The sequence below is a fragment of the Zootoca vivipara genome, chromosome 2 (genome assembly GCF_965207765.1).
Source record: "Zootoca vivipara chromosome 2, rZooViv2.hap1.1, whole genome shotgun sequence".
NCBI lineage: Eukaryota > Metazoa > Chordata > Lepidosauria > Squamata > Lacertidae > Zootoca > Zootoca vivipara.
Window position 1 is genome coordinate 21,742,648 of NC_142584.1, and position 14,429 is coordinate 21,757,076.

The window sequence follows — 14,429 nt, forward strand, 5'->3', positions numbered from 1 at the left end:
CCTGGGAGTGAAGCTTCCATTGGTGAGCTCATGAAGATACAAAAGGGAGGAGGCAGCAGTTTCAATGGAACATGTTACTCAAACTGTGTAGAGTTTAAAAGGTCAGATCCAGAATTTATGGGTAGAGCAAGCCAACAAAATGATTCCTGTTTATACAGGAAAAGCTGCCAATTCCTCCTTTTGAACAATCTGTCTCCCATTGGTTGCTTTCTTTTGCTTTTTATTGATAAGTTGCTTCTTGTCTGATCTGTGCTCTTTCTCAGCTGAACATCAACTAAATTCCAGAGTCCTTTAAACTAGCTGACACCTATGGCCCACTCCTTGACCCATGACATAATTGGAGCTTAACATCACTGCCTTTGCCGGGATGCAGGTGGCGCTGTGGGTTAAACCACTGAGCCTAGGGCTTGCTGATCAGAAGGTTGGTGGTTCGAATCCCTGCGATGGGGTGAGCTCCCGTTGCTTGGTCCCAGCTCCTGCCAACCTAGAAGTTCGAAAGCATGTCAAAGTGCAAGTAGATAAATAGGTACCACTCCAGTGGGACGGTAAACAGTGTTTCCGTGCGCTGCTCTGATTCACCAGAAGAGGCTTAGTCATGCTGGCCACATGACCTGGAAGCTGTACGCCGGCTCCCTCGGTCAATAATGCAAGATGAGCGCGCAACCCCAGAGTCGGTCACGACTGGACCTAATGGTCAGGGGCCCCTTTCTAGCACTGCCTTTTGATGCAAGAACTGTTCAGAACAGCTTCATATGGACCCATGTTAACATTTTAAGGAGGCATTTAAAATCCCATTAAAAAATGCTGTGAATGAGCCCTACAAAACTTTTTGAATCAGGGCAAATATTCTGCTCCCTTTTTTCATATTGGTGTTTCTGCTTGGGATAGAAAGGTTTTTCCACACATGGAAACATCTTTCATCATTGTTAGTGATAACATCTGGGTTCCAGAATAGAAAGGTGCATTTTTGATAGTTGCTGGTGTGGCACTGAAACTCCTTTGGGATGAGATCTAGGAAAGCAGACCTAGTTATTTATTTGATATCACTAAAAATCTGTGTTTGCTTCCTTAGCCACAAATCAGCCTTAAAATCGTCTATGGAATTTAGGCTGGTGTGCATGGGGGTTGTGCAATTCTTTAATCATTTGCTGTAAGTTAGGCTGAGAGACAAGTGGGAATGTCTCTCAACGTTCTATAATGGACTGAAGGGTGGCCACAGATGCAGCATGAAAAAATGAGGAAGTGGATGAGTACAAAAAGGGACACAGATTTGCATATGCTTGTTGTTTAGTTGTGTCCAACTCTTCGTGACCCCATGGACCAGAGCACGCCAGGCACTCCTGTCTTCCACTGCCTCCCACAGTTTGGTCAGACTCATGTTCGTAGATTCGAGAACATGCATATGCTAATTTACACATAATTTACACATATAGACACAAGTTTGGAAATAGCTCCTATAATTAAAACAGAAACACAACATGTCTCACCATAGTGGAGGAGTGTGACTTGTGTGCCTAAACATTCTGCTGAACAGATGCTGGCTGTTGATGGGCAATAAAATAGAAAACAACATAGAGCAAAAATGCATATGTAAAGGGTTAATTGCGAGAGCTGAATAACTCTATATTTAATCTACTAATGCAAGTACACTAAGCAAAAGTTGTACTGTATGATCTTTAAACCTTAAAAGAGGGTGCCTTGGGTCGTTTTTATAGGAGGGGGGGAAAGAGGACTAATTAAAGGGTCAAATGACCCAGGGTTGTCTTCTGCATACTCTGCTAAATGGGAACTAGAGTTTAATTCCCACAAAAGGTAGAACACCCCCACCCCCACCTTGAATTCCTTTCTGAGAAGGTGGCATTTACAAATGGCATCTTTCACCTGCAACGTCAGGTGCTACAGCCTCCTCTATAAACTAGTTATTCTATCAAAGTAACTGCAGCAAATGTTCTCTCAATACACAGTGGCTTCTTCCGCCTCCTATAATCAATCATGAACATATTCAAGAACTTTCTTATTGAGAAATCCCACACGCACACATCTGTTTGTGCCTGTGTAAATTCCTGCAACAGTTAGCAAGACCAGACCTGCCATGCAGCAAGGTGATAAGACCTGCTTCATGGAGTCACTGCAATATTTTGTTGGCCTTTGTAGGCTTGGCTGAAACAGCCTCGCATGGGGATGCCTGGTGGTGGGCCTAGTTATGTCTGTGACCCACTGCCTCACCATTGGCATAGGGGAATGCATTTGCCAGTGGGGAGCCCTTTCAGGCAGGGAAGGCGCTATTTGGTTCCTGTTTCAAGTCATAGGCAACTGGCAGCTTGGACGGACCTTGTTGTTGTTGTTGTTGTTTAGTCGTTTAGTCGTGTCCGACTCTTTGTGACCCCATGGACCACAGCACACCAGGCACTCCTGTCTTGCACTGCTTCCTGCAGCTTGGTCAGACTCATGTTGGTAGCTTCGAGAACACTGTCCAACCATCTCGTCCTCTGTCGTCCCCTTCTCCTAGTGCCCTCAATCTTTCCCAACATCAGGGTCTTTTCCAGGGAGTCTTATCTTCTCATGAGGTGGCCAAAGTATTGGAGCCTCAGCTTCAGGATCTGTGCTTCCAGTGAGGGACCTTAGCTGGACCTTAGCTGGACTAAAGCAGATTAATTTTGGGGAAAAGACATAGCTCAGGGGTAGGTCAATCCTTGTGCTGGGAGAGATCCCTGTCTGTAGCCCTGAAGAACCACTGCCAGCCACTGAAGACCGTGCTGAGCTAGGTGGACCAATGGTTTAAGGCAGGTTCCTATGTTCCTAGCTTAGGTTTCTACCACAGAGATAGATGTCTATGGTACTCCAGTGTTTGAGCTACGACTCCAGAGTGGGGAGGCGTAAGGAAACCTAGTTTAATTATCAAAGCAGCACAGGATGGACCAGGTTAATAGACATGCTGTTAATGGCCAACCAAAGTCTAGGAAGGGTCACAGAGAGCGCAACTGTACAACAGGCTAAACAAATATGCCCCAGCAAGGTTACATTTTGTGAGCGGTGTCAGCCTTTCCTGCAAAGTTATGACATAAAGGCTTCTCCTCTCTGGAGACCAGCTTAGTGGTGATTATTATCAGTGGCTGTAAAAAAAGAAAGAAAAAGAAGTGGTTTGGAATGTTCTCTTAAAAGCATTGACGCGCCAGACATAAAAGCTTTGCATCCCCAGAAGGAATAAAGCAAAGTTGTGTAGCCTTCAGGAAGAAATTATTTGCTGGGCAAATTTGACCCCCCCCCCCACATAGATAGTTCCTCCTGAGGCTAAAGAGAGGTCAAAATCCAGACTTGTGCATATTGAGCCCCCACTACCTACCACTTAGTCCCACAAAGAATACAAAGGATGTGGCTTTTATTTTCCCTCAGCATTTTCTGGGACATGATATGGCTCACAGGAGACCATTCTTTTAGACATTTTCTGTGAGGATGCTGAGAAGCTGCTTCGTGACTCAGGCTTGAATCCCACCAAGGAAGGACAAATCTCTCAATGTCAGCTTCTCTCTTAGTTTCTCATTTCTCTGGTCTTAAGTTCAGTCCCCCACATTCCTGCATCAGTTTGCAATTTTTGTTTTGTAAAACTTCTCATGAAAATTCATTCGTATTTTAGTGCAGATTTCTCTTAATAGACACATTTTTGTACGCAAAATTATTGGCTATATGCATCTTTGCAAGCTACTTCCCCTAATATAATGCATTTTATATGCTATTTTCATCCATATACAATTTTTTTAATATACATTTTCCCTGATATATTCATTTTGTACACATTGTTTGGCTGGCCAACTGTATCACAAAATTCAGAGAAGAGCAAATTTCAAAGGATTGCTGTAGTCCGGTTCACATATTGCTTGGGAAAGTACAGGAAGTTTTGCTTTAAAATCCTAACCAAAGCAATTAGGTAGGATTGCTTTAAAATCCTAACCAAGCCAAATTTCTTCCCTATCCATTAATCCAATGGAACCTCCCCTCCCCTTCCTCCCCAAAATCTGCTGTAAAGAGTTGGTATATATGTGCATGTTTGCTGGTAAAGCAGACCCCTTCCCAAATCAATGAATAAGCCTGTGGTCAGTTGCCATGGATGAATTTAAGGGATGACACAAACTATTATTCCAAACGCTAAACTCTTACTCCCCAACCCCAACACTCCAAGGTTACTGAAAGTTTAACTTTTGTTTTTTCTCTTCCACACAAACAGGATGTGGCTACTCAAGGGCTTGAAATGCATGAAAATAGCACCCCTAGGTTCTATCTTTTTGCAAAATTATTTGAACTCCATAGATGCTGCAGAGTTTATATCCGTATTTTTAGAGTTTGTGAGCCCTGGATACCTATAATCTGTGTATGAGGGTGTCAAGGGAGCACTGAAAATGTCAATGAGTCTGGATCTTAGAAGAAATAAGCAAATGCAAACAAACACCAGCACTAACAGAAACATAGGCCCCATCTGGACTGTACTTTTAAAGCAGTATCATGCAACTTTAAACAGCTATGACTGTTTAAATCCTGATGGAAAGTGTAGTTCATGAAGGGTGCTTAGATTTTTTAGGAGACCCCTATTCCTCTCAGAGAATTACAGTTCCCATAATGGTTTTACAGTCCTTTTCCTTGGGTCTAGGTCTTTAAAACAGCCACACCCACACACCAGGGCAACCTAAAATGGACTTTTAAAGAAAAAGCACACAAAACTAAATGTTTATTTTATTTTTGCCATCATGAAACTCAAGGCAGTAGGTATGTAACTCCCTGGCTAATCCGCCATCGATGTACCAACCAGACCCAAAATTGCTTATCTTCAGCAATGTTCTGTACCCTAGGAGCCATGTATGCATACAAAATACACAACTCAGTTCCCATCTTCTGAGAAAAAATAATAATACAAGAAATTTTTGGAAGAGAGCTGTTTTTCTCTCTGGATATTTGGATCTTAATGGCAAGTGCACTTTGAGTTCAAAATTCCAGTCTGGAATGCCAAACACTTAAATGATGTTCATTCCCTAAAAACATCCAGGTATTATGAGGAATGGTGGTTCAGAGGGCAAGCCGATACAACTACACTGAAATTTTGCTGCATTATGATGGGTGGGGAATGAAGCCCTTTTTTATACAAAAAACAACAACAACAACAAAAACAGGTAAACATGAAGAGAAATACTGTAAATGCAACACTAAAAAAAGTTTTTCATGTGTATGCAGAGAGCTCCACTGAATCTTAGTAAATTATACCTCTCTGATTAAGCTACTCATTAAAGTACTGTGGAAAAAAATCCAGTATATTTAGGAGCATGGCAGGAGACAGGTAGAAAATTATAGTAATTTGAGCTGCATTTAAAAAGAGGGCTGCGGATCACCCCAGATGTCTAGATCAGGGTATCCTACATTTAAGTCATGAGGCAATGAATTACTCTATCTATAATGCAAGGCATTTTTTTTTTTGCTGAAGTCTGATGGATGTCAAAAGGACACACTTTCACAGATGACACCATTAGCATAATCATGTGATTACATATTGTTGGTGAACAGTTATGCTTTCCCCCCCTCATCCTTTTAGTATAGCTATATGTCACCTCGCTCCACAAAGGTTCAGTACTGTACATAGTTTAACCATAGCATTCGCTATCACAAGATGTGGCGATGGCCACCAAATTAGGGCTTTTTAGTTTAGAGGGCGAAAAAAATCCACATGGTGTGCGGGCAGAGAGTTTTTCTCCCTCTTATCTCCTAATGCTATAATCTGGGGATCATTCCATTAAGTAGTTCTCCTCCTTCCCATTTTTTCCTCTCAACGCCATGAGGTAAATTAGGCCAAGGGACAGGCCTCAGGTTCACCCACCAAGCTCCTTGCAGCAATGGGGACTCGAACCGTTTGCTTCCAGGTCTCCCATTGCCAGGAGATGGTTCATTCAGATTGGTATACTGTATAGGCATGCTTTTTTTTTACTGCATGGGCTTTGGTTGCTGGCATCTCTTATCCCAAGTTACCTCAAGCGCGGATTTTGAGAGAAGAAAATGGGTTATTTGTCATACGCCGCCATGTAAGCTACACTCAGCTCCCTTGAACACAAAAGTAATGAATAATAATCTTCAAAGCACTCTGCTGGAAAAAGCCTGCGATAGGTAACACATGGCTTGCCCCGTAAGAGTGGTCTGAATGCTGAGACCCACTGTGGTGACTGGCCCTTTGATGGCATTTAGCTCGAAACACAAAAGGGCCATCTTTGTCCGTCTCTGAGAGCCTTCCCAGTGAAGCTCAAGAGTGTTTGCAACATACAGAACATTGTCGTCTGCCTTTTTAAAAATGCCAATTGAACAAGCCAGTTTAATTGCCATCCAGGCAAGCGACCGCTGTTACTGCAAACTGTGTAAATTGTCTGTTTGTTGGGTTTTTTTTTTTGTTTTTGAAAACACGAACAAACTAATTTTTCTGTTCAGAATCTCCTGCTGATTCAGCTTTTTTTTTTTGGCACGCAAAGCCCTGAATGACAGCCAAGGTGTCCTTCAAATATAGGGGGAGATTAGTTAATGAAAAATCAGGTCAGATAATTTTCTAGAGTGCATTGCTTTTTGTTGCCACTTACTCTGGTCTAAATAATAAAATAATAAATACATGCCATTATTAGGCATGGGCTTTGCTTCCTTGCTGAATTTAGTCTTTTTGAGACATAGCAAAAAAGAAAAGAAAAAAGAGCTTCTTTCTGTGAGCAGAAGTAGATGTCATTTTCCCATCGATGCTGTGTAGGGGGAGAATACCTACACCTTTTTGTGGCGCTCTGTGCTCTTCTGGATGTGGCAGCCATTTTGTGTCATGCACCCCTTCCCATGGCAGCCATTTTGTAACTGGTACTCATGACACTTTAAAAATTTCAAATATACCCATTGACCCCGAAAGATCGGTGACCCCCCATAGTGCAAAAAGATTGTCCCTTGTCAGTTTTCTCCCACCTTCATGAAATAATTGACTTTACAGAGCTGAAATTGGCTTTACGGAATTCCAGAGAATCATTTTCATCTGGCCTTCATATCTGACCCACTGAGCCTAGAACAGGCACCCCCAAACTCGGCCCTCCAGATGTTTTGGGACTACAACTCCCATCATCCCTAGCTAACAGGACCAGTGGTCAGGGATGATGTAGTTCCAAAACATCTGGAGGGCCGAGTTTGGGGGTGCCTGGGCTAGAATGAGCCCCACTGAAGTCAATGGGACTTACTCCTACATAGATACATAAATGATTGTGTTTGTGAGTCTGCTGTCATTCAAACTGACCTGTGTCAGCTGGGGGTAAAAACTAGCCCTCATTGCTGAAAATGAAATGTAAACATAGGTGAAGATTTAAGATTTAAAAACAAAAACAAAACCAGAAGTGAAAGAAATGCCATTCTCTGAATGTGACTAGTTGTTAAACCAACACTCATGCACTTTACATCCTGCCAAGAATTGTTTCCATAAAGTGGAAAAATATGAGAGGCATTTGGCTTATGTTGAGAAACAAATGTTGATGAAAGAAATAGTTTTGCTGGAATAAACCAGTCTCTGAAAAGTTTAAAATATGAAAGTTTTTGACAAGGCCTGCATGTATGAGCAAAAATCACCAGTGCTGGATTCAAAAGAGCATGAATTCAGATTTGAGGATTCATTCAGTACTCCTTCAGTAGCTCTGGGCATGATCCTTGAGAATGCTTATATCTCAACTTTTCTTCTTTGCTGTAACAGGTCACCTACACAGTCCCATTAAAAAAGGCTAACAATGTTCTAATTTATGAACTGCTGTAAAGTCTGTATTTGTTATATGTATTTTTCCTTTGTAATTCAGCCATTTGTATTTTTCGTTTGTATTCTTCTTGTATTTTTCTTTTGTAATTTTAATATACAATAAAGGTTTTTCAATAAAATAAAAATAAAAAAGGCTATCAGGAAATCAAACTTGGCTCACATGGTTTTTTAGGAGAAACAGAGCAAAGATAGATGATTGATGACCCATTCTAATGAAGAAGTGTGCATGCACACGAAAGCTCATACCAAAATAAAAACTTAGTTGGTCTTTAAGGTGCTACTGAAGGAATTTTTTTATTTTACTTCGATCCAGACCAACACGGCTACCTACCTGTAACCATTCTAATGAAATATTTTCATTTGCATGCATCTATGGGGGAAATACTTCAGAAAGGGAAGAATGTCAATTTTACAATAATAAGAAACAGAAATCATCACTGCGGTACAAATGTACAGTTTCAAAAGAATTGGCACAATGGGGCAATATTTGAAATGTCCCACTTTTCTTTTACACAGGCCACACACAGCCAAATTCTCCATCTGGTTGTTGCAATGACAGCACGGAGGACCGTTCTTTCTGGCATTCTAGTTTGGTGTAATTCCACAGGACTCTTAGAGGAGAGGAACATTCCCATTTGATAAACCCTATTGTTAAAACTGGAATAATGTGTGTGGGGGGGAGAAGGTGCCTCCCCCCCCCCCGGGAATGCATGGAATAAAATACCACAGCATTTTGAAGACTAATCCATTTATTATGGCATAAGATTTAGTGGACTACTAAAAATACAATGCACACATAACTATCAGCAAAACAAAAACTAAAAACATTGTGGCAACATTGATAACAAAAAGAAAAGACCCTGAACACTTTAACGCTTCATGTTTTAAACTCGCCGACTCGCCATGCTTTTTCACTTATGAATTTGTTACATTTATATAGCGCCCTCCATCCGCAGATCTCAGGCCGGTTCACAACTCAAAAAATACAAGATAAAAACACAAAACACTTCCTGCCTTGGGCCAATTACTGAGTCTCAACCTAACCTACCTCACCTGGAGGGGCAGCCTGCCCCACTTCACTGCTTGAATCCCGTTCTGTGCCACCTTGCCGCCCCCTCTGAAGCCTGCAGCTTCTGAGTTGCAGCAAGGTCTAGAGAGAGACCTGTGAGATCTTGTGAGAGACATGAGATCACCCGGAGGGAGGCCTCCTCTCTACACCATGTTATGTTTATCTGCCCTATGTACAGTTCTGCTCGTGCTAGTATACTAAACTCCATAATCCAGCCTATAGGGCTGACAAACCAGTTGACCTACAGCTTGCCTGGGTTCTTCAAGATGTGGATCCTTATATTACTCTACAGGTTGCTAAATTCCTAACAGCCGTCCTCTCGTACAAGAGACGGAATGGAATGTTAGCTGATTATTGATAGTTATGAGAATTTTCTAAAATGACATCTGATATTGATTTTAGCGCAGTGCCTAAAATTTTAATCTTAATCTTAAACTTTTCTTTTTTGAATTGTTAATATTTGTCCTTGTGAGCTGTGAATTGTGTTATATTATTTGTGGCTTGTACGAGTCCGCTGTTTTATTTGTTTTGTTTTGTTTTATGATGGGCGTAAAGCCAAATAAACATCTCTTTGACTTTGGCCTCCTCACGATTTCGTAGGGTTCTTGCAAGATCTCGTTGGAACCTAGAAAGTGCTGCTGCTGCTTCTCCCCGTTTTCCTGGTGGCGGCGGTGGGCCTGTGCCCACAGAGGTGCCCCTTGGATTCTGTAGCCTGAGGCATCTGGCTCAGTCTGCCTCATGAATGGGCTGGCCTTCTTCACTTGGCTGTTGCAAAGATATAGGAGGTCTGAAATGGCTGCAAAATGGGACTTAGTGCTTGTATCATATGCATCAAATTTTGATTCCTTTAATCAGGGTGATCCATCTTTGTACTATAGGGGCATGTTCTTCTGCTCCCACCCATCACAAATTAGTGCAACCAGTCTTAATCTGGCCAGAAAATTACATGTTTTAGGTGTATAAGTGTCATCTGTGTTCAATCGTGCTTACCCTCAAGTTAGTGTGCACAGAGGACTAATTTCTAAGAAGACTCGCCTTAGGCCTGTAGCCACTATGGGTGGGAGATAGTTAAATTATATTTTAAAAAAGTTTTACTGTCTTACTTTTATAGGTAAAATTGCAAGGAAAAGCAGAGAGTAACTATTTTTCCCCTAATTGCTCAGTTAAAGAAAACAAAATCTGCTCCCACTTTCCAAAGTTCTGTCCCAATGGAAAAACCAGTGAGATAAGTAACAGGATTTAAAATGTTATAATATTTATTTTATTAATGATGTAAGTGTGTTGAAATTACTTGATTTTGCAATTGTGTACCCATTTACCTGGGAGTAAGCCACATTAAACACACATAGATTTACATGAGTAGACATGTCTACCATTGTACTTAAAGTTTCCAGAGTTTTGGAAGGAAGCAACTTATACGGAGTACCTGATCTCAAATGAACCCACCACAGGAAAGATGAATTCTGGTTGTTAGGTAGTTGGGAAGGGTAAACTACAGAGATTCCAAGGATTAGAAACTGAGACAGAAGCAAGAAAGAAACGCACACTAAAGGGAAGGGGAAATGACATCTTCAGGACCTCAGAGATTCCTTTAGTTTTTTCCCCAAACTTACTCATCAATCACAACTTTGGCTGCACTAAAATATTGAAAGATAGGAACAACCAGCTCATCTTGCAGAAATTGCTTAAAAGGGTACCTGCACATTTTGCTTTATAGCTTTCATCTCAGGAGGACTGGTTGGGCAAGTTCTACTATATTATTACACATTGGACAAACATCTCAAAAAAGAAACGTGGCATTCCTGTTATGGTGATCCATAATGTTTAAATGAAAAATATGTCCAAAATAAAATACGAAAACCTTTCTTCCACAGACGGCACATTTTTAGCCCACATTGCCACACTCCTTGCTTTGTGAACCAGATTGCTGCCCTTTGAAGCAAATTCTCCTTGATGTGCTCTTTTTACAGCCATTCCTTGGCTTAGGGACTTGAGCTCTTTCCATAGCTTTGCACTGCAGCAGTGTCATCAAGAGCAGCATCTCTGGGGTGGGGTGGGGGAATGTTTAGACATTGCTAATGTCAGTTTGATTCAGAAGACATTTCCATTTAACTCCTGCCCTTATAAAGGCTTAAATCAGAGCACAGCTTTTATCACCAGTGCCAAATGCTGTCTCAGTGTACAAATAAATGAGTTGTGCTTGTCTGGAAAAGTCTCAGTATGTGACAGCGCGGTGTTCTCATCATGGTGGCAGGTAGCCATTAGCGGTGTGTGTGTGTGAGAGAGAGAGTTTTAAAGATGACTATAACTACCGGTAATTACATTGCAAGGCAGAGCAGCCTAGGAGCGAAGCAGACCTTGGTTTTACCTTGTAAAGCTAATTTTGTAATGGCATGCAACATGGCTGCAAGAGATTATATCCTACTTTCCTGCAGAAGGCATGCTGAAAGTCTGCTAAATCCTGTCTCTTATAAGACTCTTTCTGGGGAAAAAAAGAGCTTTTCCATTTCATCCTCCGTTGGTATGTCCACCATAGTGCGTGTTCCTCTTCACCAGGGATCTGGATCTGCATTCCACAGGAGACATTAGATGGTTGTGGCAACGGACAGGCACTCTAACCCAGGCATCCCCAACCTTTGGCCCTCCAGATGTTTTGGACTACAGTCCCCATCATCCCTGACCACTGGTCCTGTTAGCTACGGATCATGGGAGTTGTAGGCCAAAACATCTGGAGGGCCGCAGGTTGGGGATGCCTGCTCTAAGCAGTGCAACAAGGGAGGAGACCCTCTGAGGGACCTACCCTTGCAGTTCAGCCATACAGGCGTAAACTACTTTAATAGTCATTCTTTTCCCACTGTGAACCAAGGAACTATGGTTCTGCGGTGGAGAACTTAGATAATCTCGAAGTTGCATCCAATAAACTCTGAAGGAGACAGGAACTCAGGGCTGTTTGGAAGGGGGTAACCCCACTGGTAATCCTAAAACAGATCTGTACCAACCACACTGAACAAAACCCACCACTCGTGAAAGGCAGTGGCGCCCATCCCTATAGACTTACTGCTTTATGCTTGGCACTGAAAAAACAGGAGGGTTGTCAGACATTAGTTGCTGAAGTTCATCCCATGATGTGCAAGCTAGTCCTGAAACAATGATGCTGTGCTGCCTGGTATAACTACAGTACAGCACTCTTAGGAATCAAACTATTTAAGCAACATCAGGTACTATCTCCTAATATTTAGATCTACTCCCAGACTATAATTCCAACTTAATACAGACCCAAGTATTTGCAACATCATTTCCACCTTTGCTGAAAAAGCAGGAGTACAAAACCGTACCTGGGGTGATTACTACTATTGCAGACATAGTAATGAGGTGAAGATTACAGGGCAATTATAGCTCACAAGACTGTGATTTTGCTTTATAACTCACTATTAATGTCGCTTCAACTGAAGGTTTTTGGTTTTTTGGCAACATTTTGCTTTATTGGGAGGTATAATTAAGCAAACCACTGTAGAATTAACAAAGCGTCTCTTGAAGCCGCAATTCCAGATCTCGCCTGCATCCAAAGCAGCCTAGTCTTCTCCACTACTAAGCTGCCCAAGAACTAATCAGACAGCAGAGCCCTATGGCAGCAGAGCCCAATGGCTAATTAGACTCTTGGGGATCTCTAGACTAGAGGAAATAGGTCAGGATGGGCCACATCTCACTATAACAAACCCAAGACACACTTAAGCTAACTCAGAAGAATAGGAAGCCTTCAAAATACAGCTACTTCTGTCTTGCTCATCGCGAGACCTCTCCATTTGTGGACTGGCCTAGAGAGCTTGAGGGTGTTGGGCCAAAAAGACAGATGGGGGGGGGGGTGCTGCTGCTAGTGTACTGGCCACCTATCTGCTTCCCTGATTGAGATCTTTAGCCTGACACACGGTGCAATATTTGTGTTTCTTTGCTCCTGGTGGTGAGGCTGAGGGCCTGGAAAACGGGTGACCGCATTGTCATAGTCAGGCCACTTCCTGGTGAAGCTTGGGCTAACGGCACCAATCCCCCCCTGCAGGGATGGGGGAACTGATTAGGACGATTCGCCCCTGGAGGCTTATGTATTCTGATGGATTCCTGAACACTCTGAAGCAGGGGTCAGCAACCTTTTTCAGCCGTGGGCTGGTCCACCGTGCCTCAGACCATGTGGTGGGCTGGACTATATTTTGAGGAAAAAATGAATTCCTATGCCCCACAAATAACCCAGAGATGCATTTTAAATAAAAGGACACATTCTACTCATGTAAAAACATGCTGATTCCTGGACCATCCGTGGGCCTGATTGAGAAGGCTTTAGGTTGCCTATCCCTGCTCTGAAGGATTTTCCTGGTGGACAGAACTGGCAATCCTTCTGAGGCTCTTGCTGGCTGCCCATCTGCTACTGGGCCAAGTTCAAGATTTTGGTATTTGTTAACACAGAAGGCCCTGCACAGCTCAGGACCAGGTAGCTTGAAATAGCACCTTATCAAGTGCTCTTTTTCCAGAAAAAGAGGTGCCAGAACTCTCCGTGAACTCCTCTGTTTTTCTCTTATAATGGCAATGGTGCCCACCTGAAAGGTGACAGAACTGAGTTCCAGTAAGTTATGGCTGGGGAAAAAAGGCCTGACTTTATCCCTCATGTGCTCAGTAGGTCACTGTGTTCTGCAGGAGAGATTCTCCTTCCAAGTGTCAAAAATATCAGAAGCCTAAAATGTCCACAGCAACTCAAGAGTGTGGCTGCCACCGCTCTGTGGAATAGCATTCCTGCTGAGATACGGCAAGCATAACTATCAGCACTTTGTAGAAGCACCTGGTTTTTGTTTCCACAAGGTTTTCCAGCTGGAGGAGCAGGTCTCTCTGCCTTGGGTGTTCATTTTGTTTGCTTTGCATTTAAAAGCCAACTTTGATTATTTATTGGTATTGTTTTCAAAAATATTTTTTACCTGTTTCTAAAAGGTGATTCATAAATTAATAATAATGCAGATTATATGGCATGCTCGGGTTCTCTGCTTGCTGTCATCTTTGGGAAAGAGCTTCAGGAACAGTTGGAGAATTAGCAAGGACATGTGCAGAATGTAGCAAGTGCACATTTTACAGCCAGTCCTTGTAATGCCATCTATGCATACCTTTGGACTAAAACCTTAAGCCAGTTTTAACTGTCATGGATTGTCCATGGGAACGAGACAATTATGATTAAACTAGTGTCATTGAGCCCGTTAAATAAATGGACGCTAGAACGTATGTTGTCAAACATTTGTAAAAACCCTTGTGAGCGGAGCCGCGCACGCGCCTGTCGCTTGCTGGCTTGCGCGGGAGGGGGTGGACGCATGCGTGCGTTCCCTCCCCGAAGCCCCAGCCTCTCTTCATCCCCTCACTGGCTTTTAACACACCCACCACAGCCAACCCACCCCCACCCCCTAACCCACCCGCCAGCGCCGCAGCTTCCCTCTTTCTCACCTCTCCTCAGCGGCAGCAGCAGCGCTGCCTGCGCCCATAGAGTCCTCGCTCTCACTCAGCAGCCACCCCCCCCCCAGTACATTCCAGAGAGAG